Genomic DNA, 22,428 nt, shown 5'->3' on the forward strand with positions numbered 1-22,428 from the left:
AGATTCCAATTTATCATGTATATGTAGGCATGTATCGCATATACACACATATGCCACATGTATGTTATAGTTTTAACAGCCTGGAAGAAAGTACACTATCTAATTAAGCAGACTTCCCAGGACAGAAGACTTACGAAAAACTTTTGTTTTCTTTCTTACTTTCCTTTCTGTATTTCCCAAACACAATGATCTTGCATTACTTTTACAGCCGCGAAAAGAAATCAGGTTTGTTGACAAAGAAGCAAGAGCAGAGCTTCTTTCCTGACACCATCTATCAGGGAGAAGGTGAAATCCCTCATCCTGCCCCGACCCTCTTCCTTTCCTGCCTTCCTGCTTCACAAGTTGATCTTCCAAGACTTTTCATTTGTGCGATGTTGCTGTTTACTTTATCTGTTCAAAAATAATTTTGTGGGGGTGGGAGAGATGGCCTTCAATGGTTTGACGGGGTCTACAGTGTAGCCATGCTGGAACACACACGGGAGCCCTGGTCTCCTCAGTGTCCCGCCCCCACCCCTCTGCCCCAGGGGACCAGGCTGATGTGGGTGTCGCTCCTCCCCAATCCTTGGCAGACTTCTGAGCACATAACCCCTGAGGCTCATTTTTGCTCTCTCTACACCTCTCTCTGCCCTTACATGATTGCCTCCTTAGAAAGCAAACCCTCAGACTCAAGTTGAAGTTTCTACAGTCTTTCAGCGCTTTAAAAAAAAATCAAGCCAACCTGGAACTTAGTGATTAATAATTATAAAGTCGACTCCATTTTTTAATTTTTTGTGATTCTGCTCTCATACATTTTCATTTGTATTTGGAGGATTTTGACACAGATGCTGAAGTATTATTTTAAAAAAATTCTGGAGCTACTTAAAAAGAAACCAGGTACAAAAAATGACCACTAAAAATTGAAACAAAAAAGGAGCTTTGACTTAAAAACTAGTCCTTAAGTTGACTTGACGAAAGAATTCCAAAATCTCCCCCGCCTTCCCCCTACCTAGATTTGAAAAGGACCCTTCCTCCTCCACTCTGTGTCATATTTTTAAAAGTCTTGGGCTCGATTTTCAAACCAAGTTCTATATTTTTAAGGGTGACACAGGCCAAGTAACCAGAAGTTGGCCTCGGCTTGGAAACCCTCCCGGTTCTTGTAAACATGCCATCACTAGCTCCTGTCAGGATGATGAATTCTATTGATTGGCTCAGATCGGCTTGTGACCCAGTGGTGGTATTAGACATTGGCTATAAAGCATCTCCTTATGAATTTTTCATTGGCAGGAGCGTCGAGAGAGCCGGGCAGTTGCCTTCCCGAGTGCTTGCCCTCCCTCCTCCTCTCTGTGTCTCAGGGCTGATGATGCCACTCTGCAGGACCTCGTTATTGGATCAGAACGATTAGCTTGACAGTCTGATTTTCTGAGTCGAATCCAATTTCTTCTGCAGGTGCAGCAGGCTTACGAGTAGTCATGTGCTTTCTGTTTTGCGATGGCATCACAGGGTTACCAGCAGATGCGGTCAACTGAAGTCATTTCCCATTAACCGTATTCCCCGTGATACTAAGACAATGTGTCACTCTGCAGTTGCATTCCCAAGCATTCTTTGGGAGATAGAGTGCTTCCAGCGGCTCACGTAAAAGCTGACAAGGACGCAAACTCTTGAGAAACAGTGTGTCAGGCACTTTCAAAAAACACCCTAGCTCACGATTCTCCTAACAATCCGGAGAGGGGAGGAACATAATTCTCCCTTTTACGCTGGTAGAAAGTGTAAGGCACTGAGAAATTCGGTAGTCTCTCCAAGTTCATATTGTGGATTTATCGAGCTCACACTGAAGGAGATTGGAGGATGAAACCTCCAGACTTGATCAGGTGGCCAGAGCTAATCCAAGAGTCACCTTCTTTTGATAGGACAGGGAGAGCTTCACTCAGAGCAAACCTGTGTCCTGATACACCCTCCGTGAGCTCTTATACTCTAGATCTGGACTGCATGAAAAATTCAAGTTTCCATGTCCAGAAATAGAGTTTCTTCCTATTAGCATCTGTAGCCAAGTGAAACTGAGTTAAAGTAAACTTCAAGCGCCAATTTAGGGGCGAAAATAACACAAGGTCAGTAGGGTCAGCGGTGGTTAGAGAAGGGTGGAGGGGGGAAGGATTAACCATGAGTGTGGATGAGCTTCTCTCTCACGGGGCGGGGTGGGGGGGCTCTCTCTGGTCCTGCTTCCTTTGTAAACACGGAGGCCCTCTGAGAAACCTTTAACACACGGTGAGTGAGTGCTGAGTCCCTCTTCTACGGCTGAGTCACTATCTACGGCTGAGTCACTATTCTACGGTTGACTACTGCCAAGTATTTTGTTGTACACATGAAGAAGGAAGGAAAAGAGTAATGGAATCAGGCAGTGCCGTGCTGTAAGTGAAAACCAGAATTCCTCCCAGTTTCAGTCTCTGCTAAGGGAATCTAGACTGTACTCAGGAACAGTGGCTGATTTTTTTTTAATATTTTATTAATTTATTTGACCTAGAGCAAGAGATCACAAGTAGGCAGAGAGGCAGGGGGAGGCAGGCTCCCGCTGAGCAGAGACCCTGAGATCATGACCTGAGCCGAAGACAGAAGCTTTAACCCACTGAGCCACCCAGGTGCTCCAATAGTGGCTGATTTTAACAAAGTATATTGTTCATCTCACTGGCAGCAACCTGCATAGCTGAGCTATGAGCCTCTAACTGCCAAAACCAGGAGGCCAAAGGAAATCTTTGTATCCATCTCTGTGTGCTTATTAGCACAGCACAACTGTGCCACGTGTTCTTGATTTCTTTGATGTAAGTCGTGAGGTAAGACTGAAGAACAGACATTAACACACACCTAACAGGTCCCTTCTCTAGAGGACCCTGAAAGGATTACATGGAGATGCCTAAGATGATGCTGTTTTTGCTCCTAGACATGAGGCCTTTTCCTAGACCTACCCCCTTGATTTTAAACACTCAAAATCCTAAAAGACTCCCAAGGAATTCCAAAAGCTGGTTACCTGAGCCAGACTGAATAGAAAAGTCAGGTTGTGGATTCTTCAAAACTCACTGAACAGGAAACTTTGTTGGGATGATCAAGGTTTTCTAGACAGCAGCTGTTAGCACATCGACTTCGTGGATACTAAAGATTTGTAGGACAGGATTGCTACTCTTCACTGAGTATCTCTACCAACTCCCCAGTTCCCATGCCCCAGGACTTAGCTGAACTGTACATCTCTTGGTAAATTTTTAATCGAAGGAGATAGACAAAGTATTGCATTTAACTCATGGATAGCCGTTCTGGAATATCACACCTGAAAGGAACTCCCACCTGTCCTCTTAATTACTGTCTAGATCCGCAGTCCTCAGTGGACCTCTTCTCTGCTTCCTGATGTTGTATCCTGAGGAAAGAGCCCTTGGGAGAACACCATGACCTCACTTTCTTATAACCATGCTCTTCTAAATCTTTGGAAGTTCTCATTTCCTTGTAATCTAGACTTTCCTTAGTAGAATAAACAGCTAATAATAGTCCCCCCAACTCAAGATTTAGTCACTAGTTCAACCAAGTGGTATTAAGAAGGATAAAGTTCAACCAAATTCTTTGAAGCTTAGCTGCGCCTGGGGGGCTCAGGGAGTTAAGTGTCTCCCTTCGGCTTAGGTCATGATCCCAGGTCCTGGGATGGAGGCCACATCACACGGGGCTCCCTGCTTGGTGGGAAGCCCGCTTCTTCCTCTCCCACTCCCCCTGTTTGTGCACTCACTCTCTCTTCTTCTCTGTCAAATAAATGAATAAAATCTTAAAGAAAGAAAGGGAAACTTAACTGTGATGATGGAGGCTAAATGGCAAGAGAGCATCTTGGAGTCACGTGAGTCTTCAGGGGCCACAGTCCTGGTCTCATGACAAAGATGACACAAGATGACAGGGCATCTGGGGAGGATGTCAGCATCCACCTTGCAGTTTATGGCTGAAAAAGTGGGTTGATTCTGATGACTATGGTGAGCTCTTCCTTCCTCCTAGTCCAAAAAAGTGAGTGGTAAAGCATATCCTGGTCTAGACGTGGGTCTTCACATGAGTATCATAGATGGTGAGCCTGGTTTATTTTCTGTTTTGGTGGAAAATGTTTTTCCAAACTAGTGTGGTGATCGTGCCGCAGAAGAATGTTTCTGCTTCCAGCTCAGAGAAACAGTGGGAGGGAAAAACAAACAAACAAACAAAAGAAAATCTTTTCATTCAGGCTTTAAGGAGAGCTTGCTACCTCCAAGTTAGCGAATAGCTTTCAGGATCACCTATGTAACCTCATTCACCCCTAAGACCCCACATCTGCCATGGTCAGGAGGGCATTTCACTGGCCCCCAGGAAGGCAGCCCTCATACTTGGGTTGTCCACAGGTCTGTCCCACAGGCTGGAAGTTACCTTCTCTTCCCCTCTCTAATTAAAGCCAACCTTCAAATTCAACTTAGGAAGAAGGCCCTTTCTGCTACTTCAGCCCCTCATTATTCTAGCTTTGAAGCCATTAGTAGACTCATCCCACCATTAAGCAGAGACCATAGTCAACCCCCAGGTCACCCTTTAACCAGATCCCAGTGCCTAGCACAGACCAGGAATCCACGATGTCAGTGACCCAAGTTAATTACTCTGGCTCTGTTTATTGTGCGGTTCCTTGCTGGCTCACATGTAGTTTTTTCTGACATGCTGTCTCTTGCTTTCCCTTGTATTTCCATATCTTTATCTTCTTGTACAGAATCCAGTTCATACTGCTGCTCTAGGAGGTCGTCAGCAACTCTCTGTTGACTGGCCATTGGCCATGGAATATATGGTGGGATGCCATGTAGCAGAAAGACATGAAAGTGGACGGGTGCATAGTTTGAAAATTTGGGGCAAATTCATCACTTAATGGTGGAGCATCTACAAAGAAACCAGTCAAACACCTATATCTTTTCCCTTTCCTCCAGCCTGTTTCCAGCAATTTTTTTAAAAGATTTTATTTATTTATTTGAGAGACAGAGATCACAAGTAGGCAGAGAGGCAGGCAGAGAGAGAGGGAAGCAGGCTCCCAACTGAGCAGAGAGCCTGATGCGGGCCTCGATCCCAGGACCCCGAGATCATGACCTGAGCCGAAGGCAGATGCTTAACCTACTGAGCCACCCAGGTGCCCTCCAGCAAATTTCTTAAAACACAAATCTTTGTCTATTCCCTTTGTCTCATACCTTGTCCATTTAATCTGATTTTATTTCCCACGCTCCACACAGGTGCACACTCTCTGAAATGCTCCCACTAACATCCAGATGAACAGTTTTTCTTAAACTCTATCCTCACTAATCTTCCCAATGAATCTGATGTGGCTGTTAATTATCTTCTCGAAAAATCTCCTTCCCTCGTCTTCAGACTGATTGGAATACAGTTTGCCTCCCATCTCTGACTAACTTTGTATCTGTTTCCTTTGTTGGCTCCTCTTGTGTCTCACTTAAAACATGGTGTGTCCTAAGATGTGTTCTCAACTGAATGTCTCTTCTTGTCTATACCTCCTTCCCAGTGATCTCAACTACTCCTATGCTTTCAATTAACACCTCTGTGCAGATGCTCCCCGATCTTCACCGCCCAATGGATCTACAGAGTTCATCCATATTTCAACTGTCTGCAGGACTACACTGTCTAGATAATCCTTTTAGTCTCTCAAATGCAGCCATTAAAAGTGGCTCAGTGGGTTAAGCCGCTGCCTTCAGCTCGGGTCATGATCTCAGGGTCCTGGGATCGAGTCCCGCATCGGGCTCTCTGCTCGGCGGGGAGCCTGCTTCCTCCTCTCTCTCTCTCTGCCTGCCTCTCTGCCTACTTGCGGTCTCTCTCTGTCAAATAAATAAATAAAATCTTAAAAAAAAAAAAAAAAGGTGAACAAACCGTCTTCTCTTCAAACTGGCCCCTCCTAACTTCCCTATGAACACTTATGAAAGAAAATGTGCTGCTGACATTTAAATACACCCAGAACTGAATAATCGTCCACTCCCTCATTTCTCTCAATCCCGTATCTAAGGAGGTGACATTCATTCGTTGACATATGCAATGAGCTGGCATTAATTGACTGCCTACCAATGCCAGACTCTGGGGATGTGGTGTGGAAAAAATAAGAGGGGTGAGGGGACAGGGAGAGGGAGGTCTTATCCCAGAGAACTTATTATAAGGGAAGGACAGAAAATTATTCCTTCATTTAATAAATATTTTTTGAATAACTACTAAAAGCTAGGCACTGTTCTGGGCACAAGGTCCTTCCATCCCACCTCTGCAGTGTCTTTTTCAGTTGAGTTTAGGTCTGGTCAGAACTTCCAGATCAATTTTTTTAAATGGGAAGAATGGGCTTGTTGCCTTAGTATTTTATTTTTTGTACTAGTAATTATTATGTTAGCTACTGGCTTAAAATAGATACTTTTAAGAAGTATTTGTTTGTCCTAAATCATGTCTTTCCTTTTTCCTTTTTATATTAAAATTTTGTTTCTTTACCTTCCAAAGTTTACTAACTTTGATTCTCTATCCTCTGTCTCTTTTGTGCTTCAACTCGGCCCAGATGCCAGCATTAGACAACTACTCCTATAACAGAACTCAAATTGCTTCCTTGCTTTGAAATGTTTGAAGGCTCAGCAAATACAATCTCGATTCTGCAGTCAGGAATTCAAGACCCCCATTCTGTGAATGAACCTTGCTCTAATCTTTCATTCTGGTCTTATCATTCAGTTCCCTTTCATGTATACCTGCCTTCTATTCAGATAGGATTACTCAGTGTTTATAAACATAACCCACACTTTTCTTGTCTCACCCAAAGCTGTGCCCTCCATGTGGAATGTCATCTGGTCCACCACTACTCTCTGTAGTTCTTCACTTCTTATTTTTTTTAAAGTTTTTTTTTAAAAGATTTTATTTTAGAGAGAGGGGAGAGACGAGCATGAGTTGGGGGGAAGGGCAGAGGGAGAGAATCTCAAGCAGACTCCATGACAAGTGGGGAGCCCAGCTCAAGGTGTGGTCTCATGACCCTCAGATCATGACCTGAGCCAAAACCAAGAGTCAGAAGCTTAACTAACCAAAACACCCAAGGGCCCCAAGATTGATTTATTTGAGAGAGAGAGTGTGTGTCAGTGAGCATTGGAGGGGGAGTGGCCAAGGAAGAGAGAGTCTTAAGCAGACTCTGTGCTAAACACGGAGCCCAACGCAGGACTCAATCTCAGGACCCTGAGATCAGGACCTGAGCAGAAACCAAGAGTAGGAGGCTTAACCTGACTGAGCCACCCAGGCACCTTTTAAATTCCTCTCTTCTAAGTTACAGCTGACTTGCTTTATCATTATAAAGATGTGTGACTTATTCTCCCTAACAGCTTGCTAATACATGGAGGGCTGATTCTAATCACATTTATGACAAGTCTACCATTACCCCACATATAACTTGCAAAGGGGCTTTCTCATTATGATTGCTGAATAAGTATTTACTAAATAAATATTACCAGAAACAATTTTCTAACGGTTTCATGTTTGTACATTATTTCTTTCCATCATGATTATAAAGCCTTTAAGAGCAGGGACCATGTTCCCTCCTTCCCTCTGTTTTCTACATGGTTCTCGTATAGAAATACACACAGAGAACAAGTATAAATGTTAGCAGAATGAACAAGTGATAAGTTATGTGTTTTCATAGAAAAACACAGTATTATGTTAAAATCTGTAGTCCTATTCTACAGTCTAAGATTAACCCCATGTTTGGACACTAAGAAAAGAAAAACAAAACTGGGGGCACCTGGGTGCTCAGTGAGTTAAGCCTCTGCCTTCGGCTCAGGTCATGATCTCAGGGTCCTGGGATCGAGACCCGCATCAGGCTCTCTGCTCAGCAGGGAGCCCTCTTCCCTCTCTCTCTTTCTGCCTGCCTCTCTGCCTACTTGTGATCTCTGTCTGTCAAATAAATAAATAAAATCTTAAAAAAAAAGAAAAAGAAAAAGAAAAACAAAACTGTAGCTGGTATATTAACATCCATAACATTCTTTGGCTTTTTCTAAGATTGTATTTATTTATTTATTTGTTTGTTTGTTTGCAAGAGGAAGCGCGAACGACAGCATGCACACTTACAAGAGGGGTGAGGAGCAGAGAGGGAGGGAAAGAGTCTCAAGCAGACTCCCTGCTGAGCGCGGAGCCCGATGCAGGGTTCAATCTCATGACCCTGGGAGCACCATCGGAGCTGAAACCAAGAGCTGGACACGTAACTGACTAAGCCAGCCAGGTGCCCCTCTTTTTTTGTGTTTCCTAAAGAGCTATTGCTTCTCTGTAACAAAATCTACCACTTTTTATGTGCTTATTTTATAACTCTACTTTACTGAACTTCACTATTCGTCCTTTAAAAAAAAATTATCTTACATTTTCTTGGTCGCTAATCATTATTTATAAAGATAATTTTGCCTCTAAAATAGTTACATCATTTTCTTCTTTTTCTTATCTTATTGCATTAGTTAAAATTTCTAGATCAATATTTTTTAAATGGGAAGAAAAGGCCTTTCCCTTTTACTGTTTTGTTTTTTTTTTTCCTACAAAAAATGATCATGTTAGCTCTTGGTTTCAATTATATATTTGAGAAGTATTTGGGTATCCTAAACCACTGTATTTAACCTTTCCTTTTGATATTAAAGTTTTATTTCTACGCTTACCTAACTGCTCTTTTAGACTGGGCTATATAACTTAAGTGAAGAGGAGATTGGGAACTGTTCAGTGATATGATCAATGACAGAAAGTGAAACCAGATCACTTGTATCATGAGTCGTTTGGCCTGCCTTCACTGACAAAATAATCAAGAGAATTAATGAATATGGGGTAGCCTTTGTACCACTTAGATGTGAACTTTCTGGGATAAAGGTGACAAGATATGAAAATGCTAGTGAACTCTTCCATTCGACAAACATTTATTGAGTGCTGCTGTGTGCCAGACATTATTTCAGTGCCGGGCTGTAGGAACGAACACGACTAAGCCCTTGCTTTCATAGGGCTTTCATGCCAGAGAAGGCAAACGATAAATTAGCAAATAAGTGAGCAAGATATTTTAATATTTATAAGTGCTATAAAGATAATAAAATAAAGTATTAGAAAGGGCCTGACAGGATGAGTTACTCCAGCCGAGGTGGTCAGAGAAGGCTTCTCCAAGAAATGGCATTTGAAGAGAGACCTAAGTGATAAGAAACAGCCAGCTATGTGACGATGATAGGGAGACCACTGCAGGTAGAAGAAATAGCTAATGCAAAGGCTCTAGGGTTGATCTTGGCATTTTTTAAGAACAAAGAGAAGGCTGAGGAGCAGCACTTGGAAGGAGAACAGTAGGGTACGGGTTTGGAGTGGTAGCAGGACCAGATGATGGTGAAAAAACTAGGTTACATGTACTCACAGAAATCATTTTTAAGGATGAGGATAATAATACGTTTGTTAAGATGAAGTCTATTTACGATGCAAATTATAAACATTTATAGAATTAAGTCAAATCTTAAATAGGAAATAGGCCTAGATAAGGCAAACAAACTTTCTCCTACATTCTCTACATTCCATCCCACATCAACATCCTTATTCACTTGTGTTTTGTCACCTTGAGTGGCAACAAAGATCTTAGGACGATAGCATGCGTCCAGTCCCCGGAGCAAACTTTTCTTATGCAATAGACTGTGAGCCACTATCTTGTTGCTGGTTTAGGTGATTCAGAGAGATAGATCATCCCAACCAATTAGCCACGGGTTTTACAGAGCTGAGGAATCACATCATCTCTACTAGCTGCAACCTTCATGGTAAGTTAAACAAAACCACATGACTTAGTTCCTTTCTTTGTAATCTTATTTGGATTGAAGAATCAGCAAACGAAACACTTTCTGTCCCTACTAAAATTCTCCAAAAATAAAGTATGTAACAAATGGGTCTGCGTGACTCAGGGTGGTCACTGGCCATGTGTCCTGATTTAGACTCTGGGGCTATTTTTGATTCGTCATCACTGGCTGGCCGTTTGGTCTCAGACCAGCCCAGGACACTGGTCAAAGCAGGGCTTTGTCACAGCCCAGAAGCTTGTGGCCAAAAACCTGGCAACTTTCTGTCCCTTTGTGAAAGGAGAACATTGTATCCCAGTTGTGGCTGGGTTCTGCTGCCTCCAAAGGGCCAGTCAAGCTATTGTTATGTTATAGCTTCAACTGTTCAGATGATGATCATGTTTTTGGAAAGAGTGGCTCACCAATGAGATCTCTGGGGTCTAGTGGCTTTCAGGGTGATGACAACCAGAAAAAAGCAGGGGCAATTTCCTCTCCTCAAACATCACCAGGAGGTCCTCACCCTTCAGGCAAGCCACGTGCTCAGCACAGGCCTGGAATAGAGTAACCGCCCCAGTAAGAGTCACCGGGTTATTTCTGTATTTTGTATTTATCTGGCCCCCAAAAGGATTCTTTGGAAGTCTCTGGAGCAGCTCTCAAAGATCAGCCCGTGAATTAGGCCCATCTTTTTCCACTGGTCTCCAGCAAAATGAGAAAAAAACTTTAAAATTTAGAAAACACACACATGCATATGAGACAGTTCATTACTTATCACTTCTTAATTGCCTTCGCACTGATATTTTTGTCCCTTCGTGGTAGGTTTTTCTTTTTCTTAGAGAGAGAGAGTATATGTGCACGCAGTGGAGGGGTGGTGCAGAGGGGCAGAGGGAGAGAGAGAATCTTAAGCAGGTTGCACGCCCACTACGGAGTGTGTCTGTAGGCTCCAACTCACAACCCTGAGGTCATGACCTCAGCCAAAATCAAGATCAGCCAGTTCAGTCAACTTAGCCACCCGGGTGTCCTCTTAGTAGGTCTTTCATAAAGTTCCCATGGTCTTTCTCTCAGTAAAAATGTTGTTAGTATATGGTAGTAGCTGTTGTTTAAATGTCTACTTGGCAACATTAAAATGCCAATCTCCCCAATTTTTTGGAAATTCACTGAGGTCTAAACCCTAAATCTGGGACCCCTCATCTAGATATTTATAGCTTCTATGGCCTTTCTGATCCCTACTATAACATTTAGGATGAAGAAATGCTCACTCTGCAATCTCTTTATCAATTTACATCCTTCTTCTATGTAACTTCTTATAACTGAAAACTAGAGACCTGAGAGGTAGAGAAGGTGTGGGAAAAATCTCAGGAATAAATATTGGTATTCACATTAATATCACTAGTATTTATATTAGTCTTGAAGAGGGACAGAAAATAAGGCAAAAAAAAGAAAACAGAAACTTTTCATGTGACAAGAGTAGAAGATCAGGAGGTTTTCTAATCAGACATCAACCTGTGAGTGACTTGCTTTGCCATAATATGAGCATAATTTAAATGTTAAATGCTTCCATCTCTGCAATGTTTGCCATCCCTACTTTGCAAATATAAATGGTGCTTTAGGTATTCCTTTCAAGAAATATTTAATACCGCATGGAAAATGTAGATTTTCTGTAATTGAATCAGTCCAAATCATTGCTTAGATTATGCTTCATGATGTAGCTCATAAATAAGAATGTACAATAACTAATTGGCTATTTTTATCCTAGTGGGACATTCTAGCTAGAGCACAGGACTCTAAGATTCAGATCTCGTATTCAGCTAAGTCACCGACTTACTGTATCATGTTGGGAAAATTGCTTAAGCTGATCCTATTCTATTCTTTTTATTTGAGACAGTAAAATTTGTAACTAATGACCCATCATTGAGGATGTTCACAAAAACAGATTATTACAAATGATGGCCTCATCTACTCGAAGGGTAGTTACCTGTGTATTTGAAGGTCATAAAACTACCATCCTATATCTGTAATAAATAATTATTAGCATAAGGAAAGAATACAAATTTGGTTTAATAAGTTCATAATGACATTAGTAACAGTTACCATGTATCCAGCATTATTAGGGATCAGGCATTATGCTAAATGCTTTATGCTTTATCAACATTATCTGGTTTACCCTTTTAGGAAGGCACTGTTACTAACAACTTAACAGTTCAGGAAATTGGGGCTTTTGGAGATAATTCCCCATGAGTAACACATGCGGGGCTGTGAGGCCTCTTGGGAGACAGGGAGAGAGCACGGACTCCCTCAGAATCTCTGTGTGGGCCCAGTGGGCTCTCTGGTATGGACTTCCCTCCCCAACACCTAATAAGGTAATATTTTCCTTTTTATTCCTCTAGTTCCTTCTATAAAGAATTCTTAATTTCCCTTTGTCTTTTGTCATTTGACTTTCATTTCCTGTTTTGGGTTTTCTTCAGTTAACACCCCAAGCCTTCAGTCCTGCCCTCTCTCACTCCTCTTCTAAGTGGATGTGACCCAAGTTCCAGTTTTGATGCCTTTTCCTTCGTGTTTCAGTTCCTTTCACGGTCTGCGTTTAGCAAGTGAAGTTGCCTTTTATGGTTTCCATCTCTTCTTCTCACTTTTTTTTCTAGTTTTCCTATATTCTTTTGCCATATATACACATGCCTTAAGGGAGTTTCCTCTGGAGCCCTCTGAACTTCAGAAAGAATTTTCTGATTTACATTCTGCAGTGCAACATTTTATTTTTTTATTTTTATTTTTATTTATTTTTTTAATATTTTATTTATTTATTTGACAGACAGAGCTCACAAGTAGGCAGAGAGGCAGGCAGAGAGAGAAGAGGAAGCAGTCTCCCTGCTGAACAGAGAGCCCGATGTGGGGCTCGATCCCAGGACCTTGGAATCATGACCTGAGCTGAAGGCAGAGGCTCTGACCCACTGAGCCACCCAGGTGCCCCGTGTGTAACATTTTATTGAAAAAGACTATAAATACCTACAGGTTTTGTGTTTTGTTTTTGCTTTTATTAAGCAAGGATAAACAGTGACAGAAAGAAGGATGGCAGGATCTGAATGTCATTCACTGAGATGGAGAGAAAGAGAGAGTGTAATGGCCTCCACTGACTCTAGTTTGGAAATTCTGGACTATCTGTTTGATTTCAATACTTAGAATAATAGAGCTCAGGCACGGAAACTGTCATCACAATCTTAGATATGTTGTTAGGTAAATTCTGTTTTATTTTGTTTGTGAACAAGAACATTGTTCTACCCAATGCGCTTTAGATCCTTATTATTGGGAATCCAGCTTCTAAATGGTTTAATAAACCAGCATGGCCCCGGAATGTATGGAAACAAATACCGTACTAGAAGCAGGAGAGACGTTGGTCTCCTGGTTTTACTAGAACTAGCTGTGTCACTTTAGGCAAGTTGTCTATCTCCTCTGAGGAGAGGAAGAGTCCCCTACTAGTACAATGAGTTTTAAGGATTAGGTGACCCACCACTAAGGTCTATTCCTGCTTTATTATTCTCAGTACAAGACATCTGTTCCCTTTCCTATAAAAACGTACAGTTTTCATCAGCGAAAGGAAGCTCTGGGGTAAGGAAGACCATCAGTAACTCCAGCTTCTTCACAGTTAGATCTTGGGGAATAAAACTTTCAAGCTCTCCAGACACTTATTTTCTAGAGTATGTAAAATCTGTTATATCCCTTTATGATTGTGATTATATATGAAGCAAATACCTTGTTTGGAAATTATCTGAACTACACTTACAGAAAGCAATGCATTTTTGGTTTGGGATTTTGTTTTTGTTTTCTCATTACAAAGGGATTTCACTGCTTAACCTGAAATATCCCAAAAGTCTTCCTGTCTTTGAAAGCATACACAACTCAAAAACAGCTTTTGTGGCTTAAAAGATTATATAGATACTAAGCAAAACATTCAGAAGAAACTAAGTGCCCTAGGAAAACTTCTCTGACTCTAGCATTTAGAAAGCTGACATTGTTCTAGAAGATAGAAGTAAGGAGGAAGACCTGACTGCCTCTATCTCTAGATAATGAAGCTTTCATAGGATTTTAAAATTGGGAAAGGTCTTAATGATCATCTAATTCAGCAGAGGCATACCTCTCAACATTTCTGCCATTTGGTCAACCATCCTCTGCTGTCACATGTCCTATGACAAAGAACTTACCACCCGTGCTATAGATCATTCCACTGAAAGACAGCCTTACTCACTGACAAATTTCTTCTGTAAAGACCCCTTGAGCTAGAGTTGCTGGAAGCCACTCTGAGCCACAAACTGTGCCAAATACTTACTCTTTGTTAGAGGCCTGCCCCTCGTATTTGTGGGGTCTGGGGCAAGAATACAAACGGAGGACCAACACTGTACGTCTAAATGTGTAAAAGTTATAAATCAAACTGGAAAACTGTTGGGTAAACTTATTCTATAGATGTACTTTGACAAAAACACCTTCCATAGACTGAATTGTGTCATTCCCCCTCAAATTCATGCACTGAAGCCCTAACCCTCAGAAAACACTCACCAGAATCTCATCAGCAAACAACCTTGTGGCCCCTGGGTCTTGGACATCCAGCCTCCAGAACTGTGAGAAGAAGAAAGATCTGTTGTTCAAGCCACCCAGGCCGTGGCATCTTGCTATGGTGGCCCAAGCTGACTAATACAACATCCAAGCTGAAAAATCGGAGAAAGTTGTGGTTTTTTTACATGAGCAAAATAAGAAAGGCAACAGAATTTCCTTATTATTTCATATGTCTGGGTTTTCTGTTGATGAGCTGTATTGGCTGAGTAATAAAATAAAGGCATACATACTTCATAAATGCTATATAATTACCTTCATTTTAGTAAAAATCACTTGGTACGTGGTTATAACCCAGATCTTCACAGAATTTATGTTCTCTTGGACCTGAGCTGTGTCAGTCACTGAAGCAGATGTTCAGGGCTGCAGGCTGTACCATGTTCGGGCTGAGCACCGGATCCCAAGAGGTCCTCGTGTGTTCTTGAGTACTGTGTGTGTATGTGTGTGTGTGTGTGTGTGTGTGTGTGTGTGTGTGAATTTACAGGGCCCTCTGAAGCCCACCACCCAGGACAGAAAGCCTCTCTTGCCTGAGACTGAGGTTGGGATGCCGTTTTATTTGAACCCAAACCCGTAAACATCACATGCCACACCTTTCAGCCGACTCTGTATTTGGATATCTTTGAGGTGCAGAGTTGTCTTAGGGTATGAGTACCATGTAGAGTTTCAGAATTTTTTCCTGTACTTGAGGGCATTTTATTCAAATGCAAAACACACCAAAGTGCAGAAGAATAAAGAAATGAGCAAATCTGACTCCGGGCAACCAGAACTAAATCCTGTGATCACATCATCCTATATACATGCAGGTCTTTTCTCACCCCACATCCATCCATTCCTGAGCCACATTTGCCAAAAAGCTGAAAGTTAGATTCCGATAGCAGAACAAAGACAAGTTAGGATCTCCCCTCTGGCGCCCCCAAAATCCCCCCTCCAAAAAAACCCTTATGCATTTATCTATACTTAGGCAACTATCTTTTCTTTTACTTAAAATATCATTTTCTTCACATGAACAGAACAATAAAATAAGGCGCACTACAGATACTGATTCTCTAAGCTATTCAAAGTCTCCTCTTATTTCCTTTCTCCTAAAGGGGATATAAGAATTAGGTTAATACCCGCTCTTGATTTTTTTTTTTTAAAGTGCAAAAAGATATAAAAATGAAAGTAAAAATCTTTCTCTTTATTCTTAACCGCCAGTAACAATTACCAGAGTTAACCATGGCCAGCATTTTCTTGTGGAACTTTCCAGAATTTTTCTAGGCATATATAGGACTTTTTTTTTTTTTTTAATCAATGGGATCATGCCATACATGCTCAACTGAATTTTACCTTTTTTTTTTTTTTACCATTACAATTTATCCTGAAGATATTCCCATTTTATCACACAGAGAAAAAGCTTATCTCCTAAAGCTCTGAAAACAAAATGAGATAGTTACCTGTCATTAACACCAGATCTGGGGTATATTGGGCTCTCAAAAAATGTTAGTTTCTTTCTTCCCTTTCAAATTATCATTTTCCTCCTGCACAAATTTGTGATTGTGATCATGGAAGATTTGGTCACGTATATATAGATGTAGGTACAGAAAGTCACAGAATTTCAGAATTTAGAGTAGATGGCTCTTACAAATTACTTAATTTACAGGGTGGAGGCTGTACCCAAACCAAATCTTTGCTTTCAGTTTGGTATTCCTTTAATCCTTTTTCACTTCTAACATAATTTTGATTTTTATCTATTTTTCATCTTAAATATTAAAGTACAGCATGCAAAGGTGTTAAACAATGATAGTACATCAATTTGTGTATGCAGCTTAAAAGCAACAAGACAGTGATTTTCATTTAGAGAAGGTAGCTCAAACAAAATAATACATGGTTTATTTGAAAAAATATTAATTGTGGCAGAAAACTCAAAAGGATTACTTCTGGGAAGGACTCAGCGTCTGCAGTGTAAAAAAGACTTACTTCTTCCACTGTCTGAATCTGTTTGCATATACATTTGTTTTTCTGCTTGAAAAACTAGAATACGCGCAGATAGTCGGGCAATCTTTGGTAGCCTTGTGTTTTGCCTGAGGATACATTCCTCAAAGCCTTTAAAATGCTAATGAAGGAGTAGAGATCCGGAGTTCAGGATGGAAAACAGGTAGGTTAACACCAAGAATCCGGGAGAGTGCTATTAACATTGGAAAGGGAACAACACTTGGGAGTTCCCGGTGGAGGATAAAGGGAATTATGATAAGAGTTTACACCCGGCTACTAGGCCCGTGAATTTACTTTGCCGTTATTCTAAAAAATACAGGTTTGTTTGAGAATAAGAGGGGGTAGTGTAAAAAGTAAAATTACTCCATTTAATCTGGCTGAAAATTTTAGAGAATAACTTATCAGACCAACATAATAGTGATGTCAAATAAACTCTTTTTTGTTCTGAAGAGACTGGCTTGTTTTTCTCCTAAACATATGATGATCTAAGGAAGCTGCCTAGAATGAGGTTAGGCAATCTATCACATGACCCAAATCCCCCAGCTCAGACTCCCACTGGAAAAAATTCTGAAAGACTCATGTTTACATCACAAGGATAGAGAGAAGGCAAAACAGAAGGAAGCAAAAAAAAAAAAATGCTAAGGCTGAAGTTTTGGCAAGTCAAGTACTCTGTTATTTAAAAGTCCTTTAAAGCACAGAACCATAGAAGTGGAAGGACTCTTAAAGGTCACTGGGCCCCCTCATTTTCCAGGTCAGGAAACAAACGGGCCCACGGACTCATCCAGTTCTCACAGACAGTCAGAGAGGCCCCAGTCATGGAATCCACAGCTCCCTAGTCAGTGCTCTGGTTATGACTGGCCCCTCCGCCCATAGGCTGTTTATTTCCAGTGGCCTCATAGCCTCATGGCCTCCATAGGCACTCATCCTATGCCTACCCTGCTTTTAAAAATGATTCTGTTTTTCTTTTCCCTCTACTAATCATACGAAATTATAAATCTAATACAAGGAGATCGTATATCTTTACTTGAGTGGACACCTCAGCTATGTAAAGACACTTCCTTTATGAAAGGTGTGGGAAAATAACGACCGTCCCTCAAATCATTCTGATCCTAGGGTACAGAGATGGAAGACAAGGTGGGTGTGGAAAGGCAGGCACCTTATTGAAACATTCATACTACACCCCAATACACACACACACAAACCAAGCATACCAAGCACACCAAGCACAGAGACAAAAACAGACCATGCCCATTCAAAGGTGTGAAATAGAGACAGCAAGAAAAAGAGGAAGAGATCCTTGATTCATTCCAAAGATCTATGCCTTCAACAAAAATGTACATGTACATTATTGTTGATTATAGTTTCATTATTGTTGATTATAGGTATAACTTGTACAGCAGAGCCTTAAAGATTATTCATCTTGCTTAACAAACTTTACACTTGGGATTAGTAAATCCCCAATCCCTGACAACCACCATTCCACTCTGATTCTATGAACTTGACTATTTTAGAGACATCGTATTAGTGGAATTGTGCAATATTTATCTTTCTGTAACTGACTGACTTCTCTTAGTATAACGTTCTCAGGATTCATCCATGTTACCACATATCCCAGAAATCGCTTCTTTAAGGCTGAATAGTAACCCCTTGCGTGTATAGGCCACACTCTACCCATTCATCTGTTGATCGACAAGTTTACACTCTTTCCATACTCTGGCTATTGTGACTAGTGCTGCAATGAACATAGCAGTGCTAGTATTTCTTTGAGATCCTGATTTCAATTCTTTCGGATACTCAGAGGTGGGCTTGCTGGATCATATTTTACTTTTATTGAGAATATTTTGAGGAAACTCCGTTCTGTTTTCCAAAGCAGCGGCACCATTTCGCATTCCCATCAAAAGTATGCAAAGGTTCCAATTTCTCCACATACTCACCAACACTTGTCTTTTGTTTTGTGATACTAGCCACTCTGAAAGGCATGGGGTAGTAATTCATTGTTATTTTCATTTGTTTTTCCCTAATGATCAGTGACATTGGGCATTTTTTCCATATAGTTGGTGATCTTTATGTCTTCTTTGGAGAAATGTCTTCAAGTCCTTAATGTATTTTCTTTTTTTTTTTCTTAATGTATTTTCTAATCAGATTATTAGGTTATTGTTGTTGGACTTTTTAAATTTTTTTACTACTGAGTTGTAGGACTTCCTTATATGTTGTATCAGTCAGGATTCTCCAGAAAAACAGCATCAATTTTGTACACACACACACACATTTGTACAAGAAAAAACTCATTATAGGAATTGGCTCACATGATTATGGAGGGGCTGAGAAGTCCTACAACCTGCTATTGGCAATCTGGAGAAACAGTCAAACCAGTGGTATAATTCAGTAGGTGTTCAAAGGCTTTAGAACCAGGGGAACCTATGGTATAAGGCTTAGAGTCTCAAGGCCCAAGAACCACGAGATCTGATGTCCAAAAGCAGGAAAAATAGATGTCCCAGCTCAAAAGAGAGAGAATTCACCAGTCCTCCACCTTTTTGCTCTGTTCAGGCCCTCTATGGATTGGATGATGCCTCCCACTTTGGGCAAAGTGATCCTCTTTACTCAGTCTACTGATTCAAACACTTAGCTCTTCCAGAAACGCCTTTACAAACATACCCAGAAATGTTTTACCAGATATCTGGGCATCCTTGAGCCCAGTCAAGCTGAAACATAAACTAGCCATCTCATCAATTCTGGAGATTAACCTCTTATCAGTCAAATGGCTTGCAAATATTTTCTCCCATTCCACAGGATGCCTTTTCACTGTTGATTATTTCCTTTGTTGTGCAGAAACTTTTTAGTTCAATGTAGCCTGGCTTCTTTATTTTTTATTTTTGATGCCAGTGCTTTTAGTGTCACATTCATGAAATCACTGCCAAGGCCAATGTGATGAAACTTTCCCCTTCTTTCTTCTACGTGTTTTACAATTTGGGGTTTTATGTTTAAGTATTTATCTATTTTGAGTGGATTCTGTGTATGGTGTAAGGAAAGGGTCCAATTTCAATCTTTTTTGCATGTGCATATCCAGTTTTTTCAGCACTATCTGTTAAAAACATTGTCTTTTCCCCACCCCGTATTCTTGGCCCCTCTGCCAACGACCAGTTCATAGTATATGCGTGGATTTACTTCCATGCTGCTGCATTTGGCTTGCTAATATTTCGTTGATGATTTTTGCATCTATATTCATTATAGGTCTTGGCATGTAGTTTCCTTTTCTTGTGGTATCTTCATCTGGCTTTGGTATCAGGGTGACGCTGGCTTCATAAAATCGGTTTGGAAGTATTCCCTCCTCTTCAGGTTTTTGGAAGAATTTGAGAAGGATTGGTGTTAATTCTTCTTTAAATGTTGGAGAATTTACTAGTGAAAACATCTTGTCCTGGTCTTTTGTTAGGAAGTTTTGGATTACTGATTCAATACCCACACTGGTAGTAAGCCTGTTCAGACTGTCTACTTCTTCATGACGTAGTCTGATAGGCCGTATGATTCTACAAATTTATCCATGTCCTCTAGGTTATCCAGTTTGTTGGTTTATAACGGTTCACAGTATAATTTTTCTTAACATTATATGATGTGCTTTTTATCGTGACAAGTTTTGACTTAAAGTCTATTTTTTCTAATGTATGTATAGCCACCTCTATACTCTTTTGGTTACCATTTACATGAAGTATCTTTTTCTTCCCTTTACTTTTAGCTTATGTGTGTCCTTAAATCTAAAGTGAGTTTCTTGCAGACAATATATTGTTGGGTTTTATTTTTTTGTTTTTTTATCCATTCTCTGCCTTTTGATAGGGAATTCAATTCACTTACAGTTAATTATTGACAGGGAAGAATTTATTATTGCTATATGATTGTTTACTATTAATCTTGTACTTGTCTATTTTTATGTCTTGTTTTGTGTATGGGTATACATACACACATGCGAATATATATCCATATATTTCTATACATATGTCTATCTATATCTATATATTGCATCGGTAGGCTTTCTCTTTTTCTACTGTGTAACTACTATGGGAATTTTGTGTGCATGTATGGGGGGTTACCTTGGAGCTTACATAAAATATTTTATAGCTATAACAGTCTATTTTTTAAAAAAGAGATCTTATTTTTAAGTTATCTCTACAATTAACATGGGGCTTGAACTTGCAGCCTTTAGATCACGAATAGCATGCTCTTCCAACTAAGCCAGTCAGGTGCCCCTGCAACAGTCTATTTTATCTACTTAAGTTCAATTGCATATAAAAACTCTACACTTCAACTTCTCCCCTAGTACTTTTTTTACTGTTGTCAGAATTTACATTCATTCATATTGTGTATCTTTTAACATTTTTTAAAGATTTTATTTATTTATTTGACAGACAGAGATCACAAGTAGGCAGAGAGGCAGGCAGAGAGAGAGAGAGAGAGAGAGAGAGGGAGGAGGAAGCAGGCTCCCTGCTGAGCAGAGAGCCCAGTGCAGGGCCCGACCCAAGGACCCTGAGATCATGACCCAAGCCGAAGGCAGAGGCTTAACCCACTGAGCCACCCAGGCGCCCCTCTTTTAACATATTTTTAAGGTATATTTTAATACTTTTGTCTTTTAACTTTTATACTAGAATTAAAATTAATTTACCCACTACTATTACAGGAATACAATATTCTCATTTTGTCTATGTATTTACCTTTACCGAGGTTTCATACTTTCTTATGCTATTATGTTGTTATCTAGCATCCTTTCAACTTGAAGAATTCTCTTTAGCGTTTCTCCTAAGGCAGGGCTAGCGGAGATGAACTCTCTGAGCTTTTGTTTGTCTGGGAATGTCTATTTCTCCTCCCTTTTTATGATGGACATTTTTGCTAAGTACAGTAGTCTTGCTTGGCTTTTTTTTTTTTCTTTCAACACTTTGAATACCTCATTCTACCCTCTTCTGGTGCGCAAGGTTTCTACTGAAAAATCCACTGATAGTCCTATGAAGGTTCTCTTGAACATGCCAAGTTGATTTTTACTTGTTACTTTCAAAACTCTTTTTCTTTGACTTTTGACAGTTTGTGTGTCTCAGTGTAAATTTCTTTGCATCCATTCTTTCTTTGCATAAGCTTTCTTATCCTTTCTCTCTTCCTTTCTTCTCCTCTGGGGCTTTCATAATGCATATAGTACTATGTTCAATGAGGTCCCGTAAGTCGCTTAAGTTTCCTTCACTCTCTTTCATTCTTTTTCTTTTTGATCCTCTGACTGAATTATTTCCAATGACTTGTTTTCAAGTTCACAGACTCTTTCTTCTCTTTGCTCTAGTCTGCTATTAAACCCCTCTAGTGAATTTTTCAGTTTAGTTATTGTGTCCTTCATCTCCATGGTTTCTACTTGGTACTTTTTAAATATTGCCTATGCTTTGCTGAAATTCCCACTTTGTTCATGCATTTTTATTCTTGACCTCAGAAAGCATCTTTATAACAGTTATTTTGAATTCTGTCAGGTAAATCCTATAACTCATTATTTCATTAGGGTCAGTTTCCAGAAATTTATTTTCTTTCTTTCTTTGGAACTGATCCATCAGTTCCTTTGCCTGATCCATCATTTTCTTTGTCTGTGCTGGTGTTTGTACACTGTACAAAATAGGCACCTGCACCAGTGTTCACGGACTGACCTTGTATAAGAGAAGACTCCCACCTATTAACCCTGCCCAGGCTCTGAGGGCAGGGGGTGTGTCTGTCCACTCTTTCCCTCCATAGGAGAAGCAGGAAGCTGTGGCTTTTGTGTGCTTGCTCTGTGCTAAGTCAGGGGTGGGGAAGCTATTGTATCTATCATCCAAACCACAGTCCCTATTCTCCCTGAGGTGGTTAGATAGCATCAGACCCATCACAGCTCCAAGACTTACATCTGATCACTTTATGCTTAGCAGGAGGGAAGATCTATGACATTCCCCAGCCAAAGCTGCTGTTTCCATTCTCCCTCAGGTGGCTAGATTATGCTGGACTCATCAGAGTTCTAAGACTTACAAGACAGAAATCAGTCCTCTGGGAGCTCCGTGGGAAATTCCAGGGTGCTGGATGCATAAACCAC

At 40.5% G+C, this 22,428-nt stretch overlaps 1 long non-coding RNA gene across 3 annotated transcripts in view; it reads right to left on the reverse strand.

Annotated features, from left to right (window-relative positions):
- LOC122918556 overlaps positions 1-22,428 on the reverse strand; it is a 58,808-nt gene that overhangs the window by 23,287 nt on the left and 13,093 nt on the right. For 2 of the 3 annotated variants that reach the window (XR_006386626.1, XR_006386625.1), the window contains exon 2: positions 14,325-14,473. This is a non-coding gene — a long non-coding RNA (uncharacterized LOC122918556). The remainder of the gene's footprint in view (positions 1-14,324; positions 14,474-22,428) is intronic. The other variant, XR_006386627.1, reaches the window with a different exon arrangement.

Source organism: Neovison vison, chromosome 10 (genome assembly GCF_020171115.1).
Source record: "Neovison vison isolate M4711 chromosome 10, ASM_NN_V1, whole genome shotgun sequence".
In the NCBI taxonomy this organism is placed as follows: domain Eukaryota; kingdom Metazoa; phylum Chordata; class Mammalia; order Carnivora; family Mustelidae; genus Neogale; species Neogale vison.